This window comes from Leuresthes tenuis, unplaced genomic scaffold (genome assembly GCF_036924035.1).
Source record: "Leuresthes tenuis unplaced genomic scaffold, fLeuTen1.0.hap1 SCAF_18, whole genome shotgun sequence".
NCBI classification, from domain to species: domain Eukaryota; kingdom Metazoa; phylum Chordata; class Actinopteri; order Atheriniformes; family Atherinopsidae; genus Leuresthes; species Leuresthes tenuis.
The window spans coordinates 27,393,433-27,417,528 of NW_027325372.1; the positions used below are offsets into that span (position 1 = coordinate 27,393,433).

The 24,096-nt window shown below is 41.4% G+C and overlaps 2 non-coding genes and 1 pseudogene across 2 annotated transcripts; all 3 read left to right on the forward strand.

Moving 5' to 3' along the window:
* The first annotated feature begins 6,039 nt into the window (after positions 1-6,039).
* On the forward strand, positions 6,040-6,230 carry LOC140275906 (U2 spliceosomal RNA). The gene has a single exon (XR_011908609.1). It is a non-coding gene; the product is annotated as a U2 spliceosomal RNA (small nuclear RNA).
* Positions 6,231-6,640: 410 nt separating this feature from the next.
* LOC140275812 (U5 spliceosomal RNA) lies at positions 6,641-6,754 on the forward strand. Its single transcript, XR_011908525.1, has one exon. It is a non-coding gene; the product is annotated as a U5 spliceosomal RNA (small nuclear RNA).
* Positions 6,755-7,029: 275 nt separating this feature from the next.
* LOC140276255 (U2 spliceosomal RNA) lies at positions 7,030-7,141 on the forward strand (annotated as a pseudogene).
* The last annotated feature ends 16,955 nt before the right edge of the window (positions 7,142-24,096 follow it).

Here is a 24,096-nt window from a genome sequence, read left to right on the forward strand (position 1 = left end):
AAAAAGGTGACTTCGTCCTGTACAAATTGTAACTTAGAAAGGCTGGCTTTATGGCCATAAGAAGGAAGATGTTTCAACAGATTCACTGTCTTTTTCACACTGTTGTTTAGATGGACCACATAAAAGGATGTCATCCACATACTGCAAAAGAGCAGAGCCTGTGGTTGATTGAAGTTAATCCAGACTAGCTTTGAGGGCAGCATTGTAAATAGTGGGACTTTCACAGTACCCCTGGCATAACCGGGTAAAAGTCCAAGATCTCCCTTCAAACTAAAAAGCAAACCAAAATGGGCTATCAGGGTGCACTGGCGACAAGTCAACCACTGAGAAAAACTGTGCATCTGATGTAATTTGAGACAAAATAGTGTGTGGGTTGGGCACAGTAGGAGCATGTGGCTGAACTGCAGCATTCACCGCTTGGAGGTCCTGTACAAAACGCCATTCATCTGGCTGGCCAGCATCTTTAATCTTTTTAACAGGAAACAATGGAGTAAGCACAGGTGAATTTTCAAAAGGAACAATAACGCCTGTTTTCTGAAAAGATTGAAAAACAGGTTTAATCCCTTTAATTGCTTCAGGCTTAAAAGGGTATTGTTTTTTACATGGACAAAAGTCTGATTTAGGGGTGACAATTACTGGTTCACAGCCTTTTATCAACCCCACATCATATTTGCACTTCAGCCAACATGGGTATCGAAGACAAATCTGTTTCAGATAAAAAACATGCTTCAAAATGTGATTCTGTGGTAGGAATTAAGTCCACAGTTCTTTGACAATGCATTGTACTCAAAAATGTTTTTTTGTATGCTGACAATCGTTCAGAAAACATCAAATTTGGATCAGCAGGTGAAACAGTCCACTCCATTTCTTTCTGACATGTAGCAACAAACTCTCCCACACCTTGTCACTGCCAGTGTGTACGTTTGGCCAAGGAAATGTGAGGGCGAGTACCACAAACATTAAAAAAATCGAAGTGCTCTGGAGTGAGCGACACAGCCAATAAAGTAGGCGCACATATTTTTTCACTTCTTCTCATAGTCATTGTCAGGCCCCAAAGAAATGTGTGATGTGCAGTGCAAATCAGTAGGTTGCATGAAATCAGAAAGGGGTGAAACTAACGCTTTTGCTTCTTCCACTAGTTGTTGTGAAAAAGGAGAGCTGGGAAGTTTCCACTCATAAGCATATGTAAGTGCCGATGAATCAAACTGCACTGCTGTGAAAACTTTGTCAGGCTGTAACATAACCTTAACACCCTCTGGTGTAGAAGTTAAAATAATGCCTAATTTACACATGAGATCACAGCCCATCAGGTTAATGGGACACAACTCTGATAACAAAAATTAGTGTTTGAAGGAGAGCTCATCGGGAGTGACAACACGCAATGGGCATTGTCATTTTCTCCTTCACAACCTGGCCTGATGCAGACATACAGTAAACGTGGTTTCCACTTAACTTTGGAGGACAATCAAACTCCCCTGACGTCACTACTGATGAACATAAGTTCCTATATTCTGAGAGAAATATCTTTGCTCTAGGACGGAAATAGCATGCAAAACTTTACTACGTGAATCACAGTCGGCAAGCGTTGCTTCACTACACAGAGCAGGAAAAATGTGTGAGTGTGTTTGTGCTATCACCCATTAGTGGAGGCTCCGCTGCCGCGTGACGTCCAGAACCTGCCTCCCACCCTCAGTCAGCCTTTTGCCCAATTTCATCACTTTTTAGCTGTGGACAGTCCTTCTTCCAGTGTCCAGTCTGGCCACAGTAAAAACAAATATTCGGATCATAGCTCTGGCGTGGCCCATTTCGACCTCCTCTCCCACACGTCCACGTCTTCGACTTCGGCCTCGTCCTCTGTTTACACCAACTGCGTAATACATGGTCATGGTTGCCAAATGCAGCTCCTTTTCACACTTGTCCCTTTTGGTTGTCTTACGCGTCTCAACTTGGTTCTGAGCATGGCGAGCATATCGGCGAACGTCAGCCAAACGAGGACCCTCACACCATCCCACGTAAATGTTCTTTACTTCAGTGGCGACATCTATATAATATTGTCTGGGTCCCGTTAAAACATGTATTTTTCCCATCTAATTCCTTGTTTGCTTTAAAACAAGTATTCCCCATTTTCTATCCCTTCAGTAGCCAACCAGTTTGTATGGAGTACACTGGAGCAACTTGACTGATCAGTAAAACACTGCTTTTGTTGTCACCGCAAGGCTTCCCCCGTCGGTTGTTTCACTGAGACACTACTGAGTAACTACAACTCAACACAGTTTATACACATAACATTCATATACATACTAACAAACAAACAAACAATAATTTATCGCAATTTTCTCATCTCTGTTTGAACGTACACCCAGGTAAATATTCCTGTAGTCTTCTCATACCGACTATGGACCCATTCATTGTTTAACTTCACTGTTTTGCAAATCCTAATTGAATATTACACATTGACATTGAACTTTACTGGATAAGCAGGTCTTCATTGCATTCAGCAGCCTATATGTGAGCATCTATGTGTAAGCTGTTCTTCTTTGCATTTATCAGCAGCAAGCAATTCTTCACTGCACATGCATATGTAAATAGTAAAACAATTCCAATGTGTTAGCGAAACCTTCTATATCACAGTGGTTTCTAAGGTCTATTTTAAGTTCTTTGCCATCAGTGAGATGACATTGTTTACAAAGTGTGTCAAATTATCACTGAAGATCTTTTCAGGAATTTCAAATCTAGAAATGAGTTATTTTACGCGTGATTTTGCTACTGAGAGTGCATCTGCTTGTGCACATGGAAATATTTCAGACCATTTGGTAAAAACCTCTGTTGTCACTGAGCAGAATCGTTTCCCTTAACATTAATTTAGTTCAATGAAATCTACACAATAATGAAATAATGAAATCCAAACAAATATGTTGAAAAAGATACACTGGCTTAGGGAATTATCTTCGTTTTGGTCTTAGATTGCCCTGTGGAATGTATTTTGCACATATTTGACCTGCTAGACAAAACTTTATTCATTTATTTATTCTAAAAAAAAAAATTCAATAATTAGTAAAACCATATGCTGTAAAAACCTTGTTCATTATTGCTTCCATCCCTCCTGTTGAGACATGACATGGTCCGTGGCTCAATACTGCAGCATATTTAAACAAATTCTTTGGCAGTATGGTTTTCCTTCCGGTCATTCATACGAGTCTATTGTAGATGGCAATTGAATAACATCTAATAATGCTAAAATATTTGTAGTTTATACATTTAGCTGTGGATGTCAACATACCTGTTTTTCCAATGCTGTGTTAACACATGTACAGTTGAGAAGGCATACTGACTGTCAGTGTAAACGTTAACAACCTTTTTGTTATTTAATTTACAAGCTTCAGTTAAAGCTACCAATTCGACTGCTTGAACAGAGTAATTTTTTGGTAGTGGTTGTTTTAAGAAAACTTCAGTTTCTGTTACTACTGCAAATCCTGTAGCATTTGTGCCATCAGGGTTTTTTGCTTGACCTGTTGAATAAATATAGTTATTTCTGCATTTTCATAACGTATATCAGTTAAGTCTGGCCTGGGTAAAACACTGATGGTTATTTCTGACATGCAATCATGAGGCTTTCCATCTGTGGGGTAGGTAGCAGTGTGGATGGATTAAGTGTAGCACATCTCTCGACAACAAGGTGTGGCTGTGAAAGAAGAACTGTTATGTAGGAGAGATGTCTGGTAAAGATATTTTGTTAAGTAACCATATCACAGCCACTGCATGAGGTACCTTAAGTGTTAATGGGTGAAATAACACCATTATTGTTGATGCCTGCACTGCCAATGGCTTCTGGCCATTGATTCAAAAGTACGATCTCGTCCCTTTTTCCCCCTTTCAGTGGACACTGGCCCCTAATTACCGCAATTCAGCAGGGGGTCTTTCATTAGAAGTACTGGACTCCCCCGTGCACGGTTTCAGCTCCGACCCTGGAAAGCGGAAAAAACGTTGAGATCTGGTTTGAGGACCCAATTGTTGAGAAAAGTCTCTCAATGAGACTCAGAGTTGCTGGAGTCAGTTAATGCAAATGTTTAATCTTGCAGCAAGTTCAAGAATGTGTGTGTGTGTGTGGGTGTATGTGTGCGAACGTGTGTGAGTTTGTGTGTGTGAGAGTTTAAAGAACCTGTTATCCACAGGCAGGTCTTAACTAGTATGGCACAGGTCCAGCCTGTCTCATCTTTTTTGGAAGGTCCAGTGCTCGGCCGTAACCCTTCTGTCTGTTTGGACTCTCACATACATTCGGTTAATCATAGAAAAACGAGAACAAAACTTTTTAGCCCCTTAAATTCATAAAACAGACATGGTGCAGTTATTTCCATTCTAGAAAATAAGAGTAATCACCACCATTCCTATAAATTCTGGATATTCTAACAATCTGAATCTTTTTTAAATGTTCGATGAAGCCCTTTGCTGTTCTGTTTAGAGACTCAGCTGATCATAAACCAAGTTTTGCTCTTGAACCAAGCTTCTAAACTCTTCACCTTTTTCATTTCTCAGTTAGTATTCACTTTAAAACTGATTAAAAGAAAAATTAAATGAATGCCTATCAACAAATGTGGGATCTAAACTCTAGTGCTTTCTCTAAAATAATTTCCTTTCTCAATTCAGAAATGTGTGTGTGTAAGTCACAACACCCGTGACACCAAAACGGCTTTCTTTTCTCTCTTTTCTCTACACTCTGCACTGTGAGCACACACACCAAATCAGAAAGGCTTTTTTCTCTCTTTTCTACATTATGGACTGTGGGGACAGTCCATAATGTGTGCCAGGGCATTGTCTCACGTATTAGATTATGCTTAAGATACGAATGGGTTTATCAGTCACATCAGAATCCATACATACTGATCCTCCCGTAATAAAATGGTCGGATCTTATCAAACACACTTTGTTTCTTGTGACAAGTCAGCGAAACAGCGTATACACGTCAAGACACTGAATCAAGTTTGCCACAAGAACTCATAAGTTTGGCAGTATTGCTCTGCCGTCAGCAATCATACACCCATTTTATTTTCATGAGACATGTGCAGGCACCTGTTCATCTACTGTTCTATCACTATGAATTAGTTTATCTATTATCAATAAGGATACTTCTACAACTACTATCAAAGTATGTCCGGACTTCTTATGTTGTCAGTTGCTATATATGAATAAGTGGGTTGCTACTGAAAAGCATTAAGCATGTCACACAGCCCAAACATATAACATTTCAGGACACACCACACAGTTAACAACCACAGTGAAGCGTGTCAAAGCCCAAACATGTAACATTCAACAGGACACTTACACAACACATTCAAATCAAACAGTCAGACAACATACAAGAACATATACCCCAGCCGGCATTGCTCCCTGCCTATTTTCCTACAACTCACTATGTGTGCGCACACCTTTATTCACAAACTCTTCAACTTATACTCTTTTACCGAAGCTGCTACAGCTCGATTGGCCAAATACCCTTAGATCCTATTTCGGTGAATTTGACATCTGCCTTGTATGTAAAAGATTAGCGGTTTAGCAGTTTTAATTTAGTTTGAGTGAAGGAATTCATTTTATAGCAAAATCCGAAATCGTGAAGAACTCATGAAAGTAAGCTTATTCTCGGATTCCTGAAACTTTAGATTTGCTCTTTCTTTTACTGCAAAGTACAACGTTGAGCAGCACTAATGAGTTGTTTCTATTTTTGGCAGGCTTTACCTTTGCGGGTGAAGCCCTTTCTGTCTGTGCAAAAGAAATCTTGTTACTGTGCAGAGTGACTTCTCTGAGTAGAGTCGCCTTACTTGTTGCGACTTCGCCGATGTTCGAAGCTGGAGTGCAAAGTTGTTGCTTGAATGGTGCTCGCTGGAGCGTGTGGTAGTGTAAAGTTATACCATTTAAAAGGGCTGAAGAGTGCTCAGTGCAGCGGGTGGGCGGAGGTGCAAAGTGACACTATGGCCATAAAAAGAACACCGCTACAAGTGCGCATTGTGCCAGGAAGGGCCCTCGGACGTGAACCAGTGGACAGTTATCGCTTCTCGGCCTTTTGGCTAAGATCAAGTGTAGTATCTGGTCTTATCAGTTTAATGTCTGATATGTCCTCTATGCGAGGACTACATATTAAATGGATTTTTATCAATAGGAGTTGAAAAAGGAGCTTGCTCCGTTCACTCCAAGCATCGACCCGGTACTGCAGTGCCGCTGGGAACGGTGCGCTCTCCTCTGCTCTTCTGAAAAAGCAAACAGCGGTGCAGGATGGAAGTTTCAGGGAGCCTAAGATGAAACTTTCTTTTAATCTGCTGAGAAAAGAGAGTGAATGCGAAGCAGACTTTAAGACGGCTCTGGGAGCGAGCCGAGTGCGGGCTAACCGGGACAATTGCTTGAAAGAAACGCGACACCGAATGAGCAGTCAGAACAAAGCCTCAATACGGTGTTCCCGTGTTGTTTGTGGCTGCCTTGTCTTTTGCACAGAGTAAAAGACAAGGCAGCCATCGAATAGGGCCCGATTGTTCCTACTTGGTCAGCCGAGGAGCAAGGGGGGGAGCAAGCGTCTCAACCAAGCAAAGCTCACCATGGGGAAGGTGGCTATGCCAACTAGCCTGATGCCCTGCTCCCGCAGTGATGGATAATCGTACACTGGTTTCTCTTCATAATGTACAAGTCTTTCGCCTTTTACTAAAGACTTCCGTGGAGAGCAGCACTAATGAATTGTTTCTATTTTTGGCAGGCTTTACCTTTGCGGGTGAAGCCCTTTCTGTCTGTGCAAAAGAAATCTTGTTACTGTGCAGAGTGACTTCTCTGAGTAGAGTCGCCTTACTTGTTGCGACTGTGCCGATGTTGCTTGAATGGTGCTCGCTGGAGCGTGCGGTAGTGTAAAGTTATACCATTTAAAAGGGTTGAAGAGTGCTCAGTGCAGCGGGTGGGCGGAGGTGCAAAGTGACACTATGGCCATAAAACGAACACCGCTACAAGTGCGCATTGTGCCAGGAAGGGCCCTCGGACGTGAACCAGTGGACAGATATCGCTTCTCGGCCTTTTTGGTTAAGATCAAGTGTAGTATCTGTACTTATCAGTTTAATATGTGATATGTCTATGCAAGGACTACATATTAAATGGATTTTTATTAATTTCTGAATTGAGAAAGGAAATTATTTTAGAGAAAGCACTAGAGTTTAGATCCCACATTTGTTGATAGGCATTCATTTAATTTTTCTTTTAATCAGTTTTAAAGTGAATACTAACTGAGAAATGAAAAAGGTGAAGAGTTTAGAAGCTTGGTTCAAGAGCAAAACTTGGTTTATGATCAGCTGAGTCTCTAAACAGAACAGCAAAGGGCTTCATCGAACATTTAAAAAAGATTCAGATTGTTAGAATATCCAGAATTTATAGGAATGGTGGTGATTACTCTTATTTTCTAGAATGGAAATAACTGCACCATGTCTGTTTTATGAACTTAAGGGGCTAAAAAGTTTTGTTCTCGTTTTTCTATGATTAACCGAATGTATGTGAGAGTCCAAACAGACAGAAGGGTTACGGCCGAGCACTGGACCTTCCAAAAAAGATGAGACAGGCTGGACCTGTGCCATACTAGTTAAGACCTGCCTGTGGATAACAGGTTCTTTAAACTCTCACACACACAAACTCACACACGTTCGCACACATACACCCACACACACACACACATTCTTGAACTTGCTGCAAGATTAAACATTTGCATTAACTGACTCCAGCAACTCTGAGTCTCATTGAGAGACCTTTCTCAACAATTGGGTCCTCAAACCAGATCTCAACGTTTTTTCCGCTTTCCAGGGTCGGAGCTGAAACCGTGCACGGGGGAGTCCAGTACTCCTAATGAAAGACCCCCTGCTGAATTGCGGTAATTAGGGGCCAGTGTCCACTGAAAGGGGGAAAAAGGGACGAGATCGTACTTTTGAATCAATGGCCAGAAGCCATTGGCAGTGCAGGCATCAACAATAATGGTGTTATTTCACCCATTAACACTTAAGGTACCTCATGCAGTGGCTGTGATATGGTTACTTAACAAAATATCTTTACCAGACATCTCTCCTACATAACAGTTCTTCTTTCACAGCCACACCTTGTTGTCGAGAGATGTGCTACACTTAATCCATCCACACTGCTACCTACCCCACAGATGGAAAGCCTCATGATTGCATGTCAGAAATAACCATCAGTGTTTTACCCAGGCCAGACTTAACTGATATACGTTATGAAAATGCAGAAATAACTATATTTATTCAACAGGTCAAGCAAAAAACCCTGATGGCACAAATGCTACAGGATTTGCAGTAGTAACAGAAACTGAAGTTTTCTTAAAACAACCACTACCAAAAAATTACTCTGTTCAAGCAGTCGAATTGGTAGCTTTAACTGAAGCTTGTAAATTAAATAACAAAAAGGTTGTTAACGTTTACACTGACAGTCAGTATGCCTTCTCAACTGTACATGTGTTAACACAGCATTGGAAAAACAGGTATGTTGACATCCACAGCTAAATGTATAAACTACAAATATTTTAGCATTATTAGATGTTATTCAATTGCCATCTACAATAGACTCGTATGAATGACCGGAAGGAAAACCATACTGCCAAAGAATTTGTTTAAATATGCTGCAGTATTGAGCCACGGACCATGTCATGTCTCAACAGGAGGGATGGAAGCAATAATGAACAAGGTTTTTACAGCATATGGTTTTACTAATTATTGAATTTTTTTTTTTAGAATAAATAAATTAATAAAGTTTTGTCTAGCAGGTCAAATATGTGCAAAATACATTCCACAGGGCAATCTAAGACCAAAACGAAGATAATTCCCTAAGCCAGTGTATCTTTTTCAACATATTTGTTTGTATTTCATTATTTCATTATTGTGTAGATTTCATTGAACTAAATTAATGTTAAGGGAAACGATTCTGCTCAGTGACAACAGAGGTTTTTACCAAATGGTCTGAAATATTTCCATGTGCACAAGCAGATGCACTCTCAGTAGCAAAATCACGCGTAAAATAACTCATTTCTAGATTTGAAATTCCTGAAAAGATCTTCAGTGATAATTTGACACACTTTGTAAACTATGTCATCTCACTGATGGCAAAGAACTTAAAATAGATCTTAGAAACCACTGTGATATAGAAGGTTTCGCTAACACATTGGAATTGTTTTACTATTTACATATGCATGTGCAGTGAAGAATTGCTTGCTGCTGATAAATGCAAAGAAGAACAGCTTACACATAGATGCTCACATATAGGCTGCTGAATGCAATGAAGACCTGCTTATCCAGTAAAGTTCAATGTCAATGTGTAATATTCAATTAGGATTTGCAAAACAGTGAAGTTAAACAATGAATGGGTCCATAGTCGGTATGAGAAGACTACAGGAATATTTACCTGGGTGTACGTTCAAACAGAGATGAGAAAATTGCGATAAATTATTGTTTGTTTGTTTGTTAGTATGTATATGAATGTTATGTGTATAAACTGTGTTGAGTTGTAGTTACTCAGTAGTGTCTCAGTGAAACAACCGACGGGGGAAGCCTTGCGGTGACAACAAAAGCAGTGTTTTACTGATCAGTCAAGTTGCTCCAGTGTACTCCATACAAACTGGTTGGCTACTGAAGGGATAGAAAATGGGGAATACTTGTTTTAAAGCAAACAAGAAAAATACATGTTTTAACGGGACCCAGACAATATTATATAGATGTCGCCACTGAAGTAAAGAACATTTACGTGGGATGGTGTGAGGGTCCTCGTTTGGCTGACGTTCGCCGATATACTCGCCATGCTCAGAACCAAGTTGAGACGTGTAAGACAACCAAAAGGGACAAGTGTGAAAAGGAGCTGCATTTGGCATCCATGACCATGTATTACGCAGTTGGTGTAAACAGAGGACGAGGCCGAAGTCGAAGACGTGGACGTGTGGGAGAGGAGGTCGAAATGGGCCACGCCAGAGCTATGATCCGAATATTTGTTTTTACTGTGGCCAGACTGGACACTGGAAGAAGGACTGTCCACAGCTAAAAAGTGATGAAATTGGGCAAAAGGCTGACTGAGGGTGGGAGGCAGGTTCTGGACGTCACGCGGCAGCGGAGCCTCCACTAATGGGTGATAGCACAAACACACTCACACATTTTTCCTGCTCTGTGTAGTGAAGCAACGCTTGCCGACTGTGATTCACGTAGTAAAGTTTTGCATGCTATTTCCGTCCTAGAGCAAAGATATTTCTCTCAGAATATAGGAAATTATGTTCATCAGTAGTGACGTCAGGGGAGTTTGATTGTCCTCCAAAGTTAAGTGGAAACCACGTTTACTGTATGTCTGCATCAGGCCAGGTTGTGAAGGAGAAAATGACAATGCCCATTGCGTGTTGTCACTCCCGATGAGCTCTCCTTCAAACACTCATTTTTGTTATCAGAGTTGTGTCCCATTAACCTGATGGGCTGTGATCTCATGTGTAAATTAGGCATTATTTTAACTTCTACACCAGAGGGTGTTAAGGTTATGTTACAGCCTGACAAAGTTTTCACAGCAGTGCAGTTTGATTCATCGGCACTTACATATGCTTATGAGTGGAAACTTCCCAGCTCTCCTTTTTCACAACAACTAGTGGAAGAAGCAAAAGCGTTAGTTTCACCCCTTTCTGATTTCATGCAACCTACTGATTTGCACTGCACATCACACATTTCTTTGGGGCCTGACAATGACTATGAGAAGAAGTGAAAAAATATGTGCGCCTACTTTATTGACTCCAGAGCACTTTGATTTTTTTAATGTTTGTGGTACTCGCCCTCACATTTCCTTGGCCAAACGTACACACTGGCAGTGACAAGGTGTGGGAGAGTTTGTTGCTACATGTCAGAAAGAAATGGAGTGGACTGTTTCACCTGCTGATCCAAATTTGATGTTTTCTGAACGATTGTCAGCATACAAAAAAACATTTTTGAGTACAATGCATTGTCAAAGAACTGTGGACTTAATTCCTACCACAGAATCACATTTTGAAGCATGTTTTTTATCTGAAACAGATTTGTCTTCGATACCCATGTTGGCTGAAGTATCCAATGATCTTTGGGCTAAGAGCACATATGATGTGGGGTTGATAAAAGGCTGTGAACCAGTAATTGTCACCCCTAAATCAGACTTTTGTCCATGTAAAAAACAATACCCTTTTAAGCCTGAAGCAATTAAAGGGATTAAACCTGTTTTTCAATCTTTTCAGAAAACAGGCGTTATTGTTCCTTTTGAAAATTCACCTGTGCTTACTCCATTGTTTCCTGTTAAAAAGATTAAAGATGCTGGCCAGCCAGATGAATGGCGTTTTGTACAGGACCTCCAAGCGGTGAATGCTAAAGTTCAGCCACATGCTCCTACTGTGCCCAACCCACACACTATTTTGTCTCAAATTACATCAGATGCACAGTTTTTCTCAGTGGTTGACTTGTCGCCAGTGCACCCTGATAGCCCATTTTGGTTTGCTTTTTAGATCTTGGACTTTTACCCGGTTATGACAGGGGTACTGTGAAAGTCCCACTATTTACAATGCTGCCCTCAAAGCTAGTCTGGATTAACTTCAATCAACCACAGGCTCTGCTCTTTTGCAGTATGTGGATGACATCCTTTTATGTAGTCCATCTAAACAACAGTGTGAAAAAGACCAAATGACTCAAATAACTTTCTTGCTTTCAAAATTTTTCCTCTAGTGACGCTGACTTAGAGAGGGATGAAGATAATCATATTTAATTGTTCATGTTTTGATTGTTTATCTTTGGACCCTTTATCACTATGATGCCTGCATTTTAAACTCACGTTGTGTGCAAATGCAGGCTGATGTTTTACAGATAAAGTTATTATTTTCCTTGTTTCTTTTGGGTTGATTAATATAATGGTATTATTATAATCAAAAGGGAGGAATGTAATGGAAAATAATTCTTCTATGCATTGTATTGAGTGTTACTGTGTATAAGCTGCAAGGTACCACCCTGCCCTGTTTTCTTAAATTCCTCTTTACAATGGTGGGCTTGTTATTATGAGATAGCTGCACTTTAGGGGGGACAGGGTTAGGCTGGTATTTACGAGTGTGTCTGGGTAACCTCAACTAATGGTTGGGGAGGAAAGTTAGAAGAACAATCAACTATACCCAAAAACAGATGACGTGATGAGCGGGCAATATAACTGTGTGTTTTTGCTTCAGTGGTCAGAGCAACTCTGTATTCTGTACTGTGTTGTTCTCTCTTGCAAGATATTATTATTAAAGCCTCCTATCTCCTCAAAAGAAAATAACTGACTCCCCAAGTGCAAGTGTCAGGACAAATGATCAAACTTCTCCAAGCTTCAGTCTGCAGAGAGGTACAAGACAGGGTTTCGCCCTCACTTTTTGCTATTTTCATCGAACCTTTAGCAGCTGCTATCAGACAAGATAGAAATATTAAAGGCATCCAACCCCAAAATATTGAGCATAAAATAAGTCTTTATGCTGATGATGTATTACTTTTCCTTCAGAACTCACAGACGTCTCTCACTCACACGATCACACTCATAAATAAATTCTCAGCACTTTCTGACTACTCTATCAATTGGTCTAAGACCACAGTTCTGCCCATTAACTATAGGGACCAGAATATACCTGCGATCACTTTACAGTCAGGAAATATTAGATATTTAGGCATAAACATTTCCTCCAGGCTCTCAGAGCTAACAAAGCTAAATTATGTGCAATTATTAAAGACAGTAGAGGACGATCTCTCTCGTTTGAAGTCCTTACCTATATCACTTATGGGGAGAGTTACAACCATTAAAATGATGATACTACCAAAAGTTAACTATTTGTTCTCAATGATCCCCATAAAACCATCTGCTACTTGGTTTAAGTCACTAGGTTCATGCATCTCCAAATTTCTGTGGAAAAACAAACCACCACGTATTAGTTTAAAAACCCTACAGAAGACCAAGGACAGTGGTGGATTAGATTTACCTAATTTTCAGCACTATTCCTTAGCCAATAGGTTACAGTATATATCAAAATGGTTTAAACCTAGCCCAATAGATGAACCATGGATAAATATAGAACAAGCATTGTGTGATAATCTGGAAATCTCTGACCTGCCACTTATTAGTCAAAACGTAAAAAATCACAAATGTTTCAAAAGCATTAACATCAGCACCTCTCTGACAGCCTGTTGGGAATTTCTTAAAATAACAAAGTCTTCACTTGTCCCGTGTAAGCTTACACCCATCTGGAACAATCCTGACATCCTGCAAAACAAAAAAATGCTAAACTTTACTCTGTGGAAGATCAAAGGAATCAAACATCTGGAACATATAATCCAAAATGGACATTTTATTTCATTTGATGAGCTCATATCACAACATGAGATAGGCAGCAATAAATTCCTAGAATATCAACAACTTAAGTCTATAATAACAAAGAAATATATCCTCCACCAACCAGACTTACAACTCCCGATTAGGGTAGTAGAATTTCTAAGCATCTGCACCCCAAAACTACTATCAAAAATATATAAATTATTGTCTAAGATAGATGACACAATGTCTCTACCGTCCTCAAAATGGGAGGCACATTTATCCATCAGTTCTAGTCATAGCTTCTGGCCACATATATGTTTGAACACCTTCAGAATGACTCAAAATCCTAATTTAGAGCTCATACAATACAAAATTCTTCATAGAACACACTATACAGGACAAAGGATGTTTAGGATGGGTCTAACACACTCAAACATCTGCTCACATTGCACAGATAACACACCTGATGATTATGCACACGCTTTGTGGTTTTGTGCGCCTGTCCAGAGGTTCTGGCTTGAAGTCTGTGCGGACCTATCAACATGACTAAAGTGTAGCATTCCTGCATGCCCCACACTGTGCATACTGGGTGACTTAGACAACATCAATGTGGAATTTAGCTTAGCACACATGATCCTCACAGTGTTATGTATAGCAAAGAAAACTATTCTCATGAACTGGAAAGCGAAGAACAATCTGTGTATTAACCAGTTTAGAAATTTTCTTTTAGATTATATTAGCATGGAAACAATGTCTGCTTCCTCAAAACATCAATTGGCTGAATTTAATTCTCTCTGGTCCCTTCTGATTAGCTTGATCACATAGTGGTGGTGGTGGGTTGCTGTCCCGTCGCTCTGGGCGGTTGGGTGTGTGCTGGGGGGGGCTGTGTGGCTTCGGGCGTCTGGTGGTCTCTCGGGTCGTGGGGAAATACAGCAGCCCTGTATTATTGCTTCCTGTGAAATCAAGATACAATGTGCACATGCTGGTTACAAATAAGAAAATACAAACAACAAACAGTTTCTTCCATGGTTCACAGCATGTGTATGATCATCTTCATCGCTGGTCTCAGTAAGGATGTTTCAATCTTCGGTGTCAGAGGTTACTAGCACTTAACACACCGTTGGAGTACAGCTTTTACTGCTGACTCTTATCTTTGTCCTTCCGGGCGTGTTGGTTAGGCTGATGTATTTCAGGGTGGAAGTCATCTACTGGTTCTGGTACCTTCTTACAGTGACTGGCATGAATCCAGGTTGCTCTCTCTGCAACTTTAACAGCTGTGTGAGTGACCAGTAGCACCTGGAACGGGCCTTGCCAACGTTTGGACTTCCAATGTTTCCTGCGAAGTTCCTTCACCACCTGTCATCTGGTTGGAGTGGTGTGTTTTCTGTGGCTGGAAGGGCTGCTTTTACTGCCTGTGAAACTTGAGATAGAACAGTGGAAAGGTTTCGACAGTAAGACAACATAGCATCATCACAAACAGTTGTGGAAGGGAGGGGTCTGGTTACAGGTCCCAATCCCAGGTTAGGAGAAAATTTCAAATGGGCTGAGATTCACTTGAACTCTGATTCTCATTCTCATGTAGGTAAGCACAATAGGTAATGCTTTTGTCCATGGCAGACCTGTTTCTTCACAACATTTGGCTAACTTGGACTTTAATGTACCATTTTCTCTTTCCACAGCACCTCCACTCTGTGGATGATAAGCACAATGTGTGCGCAAGGTTATTCCCAGGAATTTACCAACCTCAGTCAATGCAGTGTTTACAAAATGTGTGCCATTATCACTGCTGATCTTCTCTGGAATGCCCCATCTAGGAATGATTTCTGTTTAGCAGTGCTTTAGTCACTGCATTACTGTTTGCATGTTTTGCAGGGAAAACTTCAACCCATTTACTAAACACGTCCACTATTACTAGTGCATATTTCTTTCCTTCAGCTGGTGTGAGTTCAACAAAATCCATCATCAAATGGTCAAAAGGTTTCTCTGGTGGAGGGTGTGCAACTTGCGATGTGTGTAATGCCTTTCCTACATTATGTGTGGCACAAACCATACATGACTGACAGTATTTTTGCGCATATGAACTGAACCCTTTTGTGAACCACTGAGCAGTGAGTGCATTCAGCATCCCCCCTTTTGACACATGGTTCAACCCATGTGTCAATTTTGAAAAATGAGGAAAAAAATGTTTAGGTAGACAGGGTTTACCATCAGGTCCCATCCAAACACCATCCGTATGAGTTGCACCCACAGAGGACCAAATGCGTCCAGAGGACCAAATTTCATCTGCAGAGGCAAAAGTTTGCAAAGCATGGAGATCTGTGAGGGAGTCTTCTGCCTGCAAAGAGAGGGAAGCGAAAACAGGAAAAGATTTAGCTGCTTGCTTAGCTGCAGCATCAGCTCTGGCATTGCCACAAGCAACAGGATCGTCTGAGTTAGTGTGAGCCGCACACTTACAGACCGAGATTGCTGTAGGCAAAAGGATCGCATCAAGAAGATCAGAAACCTGCTTGGAGTTCAGAATAGTTTTACCATCTGATTTAAGGAAATGCCTGTGTTTCCACAGCGCACCAAAATCATGAACAACACCAAAAGCATATCTGGAATCTGTGTAAATAGTGACAGACTTACCAGCTGCCAACTTACAAGCTTCAGTAAGTGCAATAAGCTCAGTAGTTTGAGCAGAGAAATGTTTAGGAAGAGAACCAGACAACAAAGTGTCATGTGAAGAACATACTGCAAACCAAACACAGTTAGTACCTGTGGCTGGATCACGCAAAGCTGATCCATCTACAAAAAGAATCATGTCAGAGTTTGGAAGAGGAGTCTCTAAAAGATCAGGTCGGGGTGTACAAACTTGTTCCAAAACAGCTTCACAGTCATGAGGCTCCCCATCCTCAGGAGTCGGAAGCAAAGTAGCAGGATTCAGAACAGTACAACGTTTAACAGTGACATTTGGCATATCACGGAGCACAGAGGTGTATCTGAGCCAACAAGCAGTTGAAAGATGTGAAGTTTTCTGCTCGAGAAGAATAATGGCAACAGCATGAGGAACCAAAACAGTCAAATTAGCGTAGCCCACAATATCTTGGGAGGCCAGGACAGCTTTCTCTGCAGCTGCAACAGCACGAAGACAACCAGGCAGGCCTGCAGCCACAGAGTCCAGTTTTGCTGAGAAATGAGCCACTGGCCTTTGCCTGCCCCATGTTCCTGCATAAGAACAGATGTCATACAACCATGCTTCTCATCAACTGCCTGTATGAAAGGTTTATGAGGATCTGGAATGCCAAGTGTTGGTGCTGTTTGAAGAGCCAGCTTAAGCTGACTAAAGGCTGATTAATCCTCAGGAGTCCATGGAACACGATCAGCTGACTGGAGCTGCATGTCAGAACTGCAGCTGCCTTTACCATGGATAAGAGCACCTAAGAGAGCTTCGAGAAAAGAGTAGTTAGGAATAAAGTTCCTGCAGTAAGATGTTATACCTAAGAATGACATAAGCTGTTTTTTAGTAACCGGTTTAGGAATGATCTGAACTGCAGCAACATGTTTAGGAGAAAGTGAGCGCCCATCCTTAGAAATCACATGACCCAAAAAGGTGACTTCGTCCTGTACAAACTGTAACTTAGAAAGGCTGGCTTTATGGCCATAAGAAGGAAGATGTTTCAACAGATTCACTGTCTTTTTCACACTGTTGTTTAGATGGACCACATAAAAGGATGTCATCCACATACTGCAAAAGAGCAGAGCCTGTGGTTGATTGAAGTTAATCCAGACTAGCTTTGAGGGCAGCATTGTAAATAGTGGGACTTTCACAGTACCCCTGGCATAACCGGGTAAAAGTCCAAGATCTCCCTTCAAACTAAAAAGCAAACCAAAATGGGCTATCAGGGTGCACTGGCGACAAGTCAACCACTGAGAAAAACTGTGCATCTGATGTAATTTGAGACAAAATAGTGTGTGGGTTGGGCACAGTAGGAGCATGTGGCTGAACTGCAGCATTCACCGCTTGGAGGTCCTGTACAAAACGCCATTCATCTGGCTGGCCAGCATCTTTAATCTTTTTAACAGGAAACAATGGAGTAAGCACAGGTGAATTTTCAAAAGGAACAATAACGCCTGTTTTCTGAAAAGATTGAAAAACAGGTTTAATCCCTTTAATTGCTTCAGGCTTAAAAGGGTATTGTTTTTTACATGGACAAAAGTCTGATTTAGGGGTGACAATTACTGGTTCACAGCCTTTTATCAACCCCACATCATATTTGCTCTTAGCCCAAAGATCATTGGGCACTTCAGCCAACATGGGTATCGAAGACAAATCTGTTTCAGATAAAAAACATGCTTCAAAATGTGATTCTGTGGTAGGAATTAAGTCCACAGTTCTTTGACAATGCATTGTACTCAAAAATGTTTTTTTGTATGCTGACAATCGTTCAGAAAACATCAAATTTGGATCAGCAGGTGAAACAGTCCACTCCATTTCTTTCTGACATGTAGCAACAAACTCTCCCACACCTTGTCACTGCCAGTGTGTACGTTTGGCCAAGGAAATGTGAGGGCGAGTACCACAAACATTAAAAAAATCGAAGTGCTCTGGAGTGAGCGACACAGCCAATAAAGTAGGCGCACATATTTTTTCACTTCTTCTCATAGTCATTGTCAGGCCCCGAAGAAATGTGTGATGTGCAGTGCAAATCGGTAGGTTGCATGAAATCAGAAAGGGGTGAAACTAACACTTTTGCTTCTTCCACTAGTTGTTGTGAAAAAGGAGAGCTGGGAAGTTTCCACTCATAAGCATATGTAAGTGCCGATGAATCAAACTGCACTGCTGTGAAAACTTTGTCAGGCTGTAACATAACCTTAACACCCTCTGGTGTAGAAGTTAAAATAATGCCTAATTTACACATGAGATCACAGACCATCAGGTTAATGGGACACAACTCTGATAACAAAAATGAGTGTTTGAAGGAGAGCTCATCGGGAGTGACAACACGCAATGGGCATTGTCATTTTCTCCTTCACAACCTGGCCTGAGGCAGACATACAGTAAACGTGGTTTCCACTTAACTTTGGAGGACAATAAAACTCCCCTGACGTCACTACTGATGAACATAAGTTCCCATATTCCGAGAGAAATATCTTTGCTCTAGGACGGAAATAGCATGCAAAACTTTACTACGTGAATCACAGTCGGCAAGCGTTTCATCACTTTTCAGCTGTGGACAGTCCTTCTTCCAGTGTCCAGTCTGGCCACAGTAAAAACAAATATTCGGATCATAGCTCTGGCGTGGCCCATTTCGACCTCCTCTCCCACACGTCCACGTCTTCAACTTCGGCCTCGTCCTCTTTTTACACCAACTGCGTAATACATGGTCATGGCTGCCAAATGCAGCTCCTTTTCACACTTGTCCCTTTTGGTTGTCTTACGCGTCTCAACTTGGTTATGAGCATGGCAAACATATCGCGAACGTCAGCCAAACGAGGACCCTCACACCATCCCAATGTTCTTTACTTCAGTGGCGACATCTGGCATGAGGCCTTTAATTATTGCATTGCATGCAATACTCTCCCATGGTCCTGATTCATTACCCAAATCCCTTGGTCTCTGATGACCGCTGTGCTTGCTGACTTCCTCAAGGATGCGGTGTACAAAATCATCAGTCCCTTCACCGGGTTTCTGTTTGCAGGTGTAAATGTGGGACATATTGATTTTGGTTGGAAATTGAGTGGTGATGGCTTGACACAGTCTTTGGATGGCTGCTTCATATTGAGCGTTATCATTATGTCCTCGTTCACTGTTGGTAGGTCGCAAATCCAGTTGTAGCATACTGGCCTCTATTTTCTAGAGGTCGGACGGTTTGAACTTTTTTGCCAATATGCGACGCAATTCAACCCCAGTCGGGCAGAATTGTGCGCAGAAATCTCGCAACTCGTCAGCAAAATGGGGTCCAGAAATCTCTGGATCTGGTAAGCATTGTTATGCTTCCATGATGTCAGTCTCAGTCCAGGGTCGATAAACCAGTAATGGTCCAGTGGGAACTGCAACTTTAACCATAGGCATGGTTTGAATCTGGTTTTGTTTTTTCTCACGTTTAGATCTCTGAAGTCCAGATTGTGGGTAAAGGATTTTTGTCACTTGCGTTAAAAGTTCTTGGGCAGGTACGCTGGAGAACCAAACGTCTTCCTTTTCCTCATCATCAGACCTATGTAACTGATGTTGTGAGAATGATGGAATTTCTTCCCGAGGGAGGATGGAAGAAGTCCCTTCTTCCCGAGAGCCAGAGGCTTGTGGCTGGGCTGGCTGTTGTTGTTGCAGGGCAGGAGTCCAGGTCTGGATCCGGCACAGCTAATACTAAATTATTATCATCATTCCGTCATGGCATTTGTTTAACATTTTCCTTTCTTTCTCTTAATACACTTTATTTTTTCCAAAATTCTATACCTTTCTTACTTCTTATTTAAACTTAATTTTCTTTTTTTTGCTTCATCTCTTTCTCATATTTGCAAAACTTTTCTTCTAATTTTCTTATTTCTAACATACTAAAAGAACCTTCAGGTGGAAAACCTCTGGACCATATGTCTTTTTCATTTCATCATGCTTAGGTCCCCCGGTAGGGTCAAAAGTCTGAGACCTACTGTTTCCCATTCTCAGACTTGGAATGGGGAAATATATTCCTTCACTCAAAGGACGTCTCCAATGAGGACCTTAATCTGTACTCACACTTCTTCGGAGTACTTCACACTTCTTCGGACTGCTTCAAAAGTTTCACTTACCCATGAAATCTTTGTCTCACTAATGACACAACCGGGAAACACTCTTTTATTCAAATAAAAACTAAACAGCAGTCCTATCGTCTCAGACTATCATATTTCAAAAATGATCCCAGCGCTGGTATTCAAGAAAAGGACCTGCCAGTCCTCTCTCTCAGAAAAGGCCTTGGAGGTATGAGGCTGGAACAGCTACTTCAGTCCAGGCTGGCCATGCACTGCGATCCGGTCCAGAGACACCAGTCGAGGGATCCTGTTCGTGACGCCAAAATTGTGGTGGAAATTTAGTAACGCACAGAGTCAGTTATTTTCTTCTGAGGAGATAAGAGGCTTTAATAATAATATCTTGAAAGAGAGAACAACACAGTACAGAATACAGAGTTGCTCTGACCACTGAAGCAAAAACACACAGTTATATTGCCCGCTCATCACGTCATCTGTCTTTGGTTGATAGTTGATTGTTCTTCTAACTTTCCTCCCCAACCATCAGTTTAGGTTACCCAAAAGGAGTGTATTGCTCCATCACAAGTATGCTTCTTTCACATACAGGGTAATATGAAGAATTTTATGCCTAAAACCTATTTAGACATGCAAAAATATGAAGGACAAAGCAGTTTTAACTTGGTTTGAGTGAAGGAATTCATTTTATATCAAAATCCGGAATTGTGTAGAACTCGTGAAAAGAAGCTTATTCTTGGATTCCTGAAAAAATTTAGTGTTGTTGTTTCCTATCCTGAAACGTACTACGTTCGTTTTTGTTTAAAGCTATTTAGACATGGATAAATATGAAGGACAAAGCAGTTTTAACTTGGTTTGAGTGAAGGAATTCATTTTATATCAAAATCCGAAATTGTGTAGAACTCGTGAAAATAAGCTTATTCTCGGATTCCTAAAGGTTTAGTGTTGTTCTTTCCTATCCTGCAAAGTACAACGTTCTTTTTTGTTTAAAGCTATTTAGACATGGATAAATATGAAGGAAAAAGCAGTTTTAACTTGGTTTGAGTGAAGGAATTCATTTTATATCAAAATCCGGAATTGTGCATTATGTCAGCAGAATTGTAGTCTGAATACCTTTATGCCAAACAGATTTGCTTTGCCAAGGGAAGTTTTATAAATGTTTATTGTTTATGTTTACAATATATAAACTAGCAGAATAATTAATTCATCCTCCTGGTCCCTCCCACCCCGGAGAGGGCAGCCAGAGACTGGCTGCAATAGGCATCCCCGCTACCTGGGACCCAACACAGGGCAGGAGGGCCTGATGTCCACCAGGCTCGGGGCCTGCAATCACCATATTCCGGGAGCTACTGTACCCCCAGAAGGAACCCATCCCGCCCCACCCCACTCAACCCAACCCCACCCCGGAGGACCTCTACAAAAACAAACAAACAACAACAAAAATCAAACAAACAAACAAACAAATCACCCGGTCACACCAGTCGCAGCAGCGAGACCCACCATCACCCAGGCCCCCCCAGGCCCCCCCCAACAGGGGAAAAGCACACCCCCACACAGACCCCCTCCCCCTCACCGCACGCCCCAACACCCTAAAGAAAATAACCACCTGCGGACACCTTGGAGTTCCCAGAGCAACAAGGCCGGCACCAGGACCTGCACCAACCCACGCATATTGTGGCATGTCCAGGGCAACCCAGACCCCCCAGGCACAGGCAGGACCCCGCCTCGGGCGCAAGGCAGCGGCAAGCCACCAGGTCCAGGCCCAGCTCCACCACCCACGCCAGAGCGGCCCGGTCACCCGGTACAGAGCCAGCAGCCACCACCCCAAGGCCCCTAAGGGACCCCGCCCCACACCGAGAGACAGCCCCACCCGCAAGCCCCCAAAACTGCCCTCCAAGCCCGACACACAGTCCCCCCCAGCAATGACCAACCCGGTCCCCACGACCCGAGAGACCACCAGACGCCCGAAGCCACACAGCCCCCCCCAGCACACACCCAACCGCCCAGAGCGACGGGACAGCAACCCACCACCAACACTATGTGATCAAGCTAATAAGAGGGGACCAGAGAGAATTAAATTCAGCCAATTGATGTTTTGAGGAGGCAGACATTGTTTCCATGCTAATATAATCTAAAAGAAAATTTCTAAACTGGTTAATACACAGATTGTTCTTCGCTTTCCAGTTCATGAGAATAGTTTTCTTTGCTATACATAACACTGTGAGGATCATGTGTGCTAAGCTAAATTCCACGTTGATGTTGTCTAAGTCACCCAGTATGCACAGTGTGGGGCATGCAGGAATGCTACACTTTAGCCATGTTGATAGGTCCGCACAGACTTCAAGCCAGAACTTCTGGACAGGCGCACAAAACCACAAAGCGTGTGCATAATCATCAGGTGTGTTATCTGTGCAATGTGAGCAGATGTTTGAGTGTGTTAGACCCATCCTGAACATCCTTTGTCCTGTATAGTGTGTTCTATGAAGAATTTTGTATTGTATGAGCTGTAAATTAGGATTTTGAGTCATTCTGAAGGTGTTCAAACATATTTGTGGCCAGAAGCTATGACTAGAACTGATGGATAAATCTGCCTCCCATTTTGAGGATGGTAGAGACATTGTGTCATCTATCTTAGACAATAATTTATATATTTTTGATAGTAGTTTTGGGGTGCAGATGCTTAGAAATTCTGCTACCCTAATCGGGAGTTGTAAGTCTGGTTGGTGGAGGATATATTTCTTTGTTATTATAGACTTAAGTTGTTGATATTCTAGGAATTTATTGCTGCCTATCTCATGTTGTGATATGAGCTCATCAAATGAAATAAAATGTCCATTTTGGATTATATGTTCCAGATATTTGATTCCTTTGATCTTCCAGAGAGTAAAGTTTAGCATTTTTTTGTTTTGCAGGATGTCAGGATTGTTCCAGATGGGTGTAAGCTTACACGGGACAAGTGAAGACTTTGTTATTTTAAGAAATTCCCACCAGGCTGTCAGAGAGGTGCTGATGTTAATGCTTTTGAAACATTTGTGATTTTTTACGTTTTGACTAATAAGTGGCAGGTCAGAGATTTCCAGATTATCACACAATGCTTGTTCTATATTTATCCATGTTCATCTATTGGGCTAGGTTTAAACCATTTTTATATATACCGTAACCTATTGGCTAAGGAATAGTGCTGAAAATTAGGTAAATCTAATCCACCACTGTCCTTGGTCTTCTGTAGGGTTTTTAAACTAATACGTGGTGGTTTGTTTTTCCACAGAAATTTGGAGATGCATGAATCTAGTGACTTAAACCAAGTAGCAGGTTGGTTTTATGGGGATCATTGAGAACAAATAGTTAACTTTTGGTAGTATCATCATTTTAATGGTTGTAACTCTCCCCATAAGTGATATAGGTAAGGACTTCCAACGAGAGAGATTGTCCTCTACTGTCTTTAATAATTGCACATAAATTAGCTTTGTTAGCTCTGAGAGCCTGGAGGAAATGTTTATGCCTAAATATCTAATATTTCCTGACTGTAAAGTGATCGCAGGTATATTCTGGACCCTACAGTTAATGGGCAGAACTGTGGTCTTAGACCAATTGATAGAGTAGTCAGAAAGTGCTGAGAATTTATTTATGAGTGTGATCGTGTGAGTGAGAGACGTCTGTGAGTTCTGAAGGAAAAGTAATACATCATCAGCATAAAGACTTATTTTATGCTCAATATTTTGGGGTTGGATGTCTTTAATATTTCTATCTTGTCTGATAGCAGCTGCTAAAGGTTTGATGAAAATAGCAAAAAGTGAGGGAGAAAGTGAGCAACCCTGTCTTGTACTTCTCTGCAGACTGAAGCTTGGAGAAGTTTGATCATTTGTCCTGACACTTGCATTTGGGGAGTCAGTTATTTTCTTGTGAGGAGATAAGAGACTTTAATAATAATATCTTGCAAGTGAGAACAACACAGTACAGAATACAGAGTTGCTCTGACCACTGAAGCAAAAACACACAGTTATATTGCCCGCTCATCACGTCATCTGTTTTTGGGTATAATTG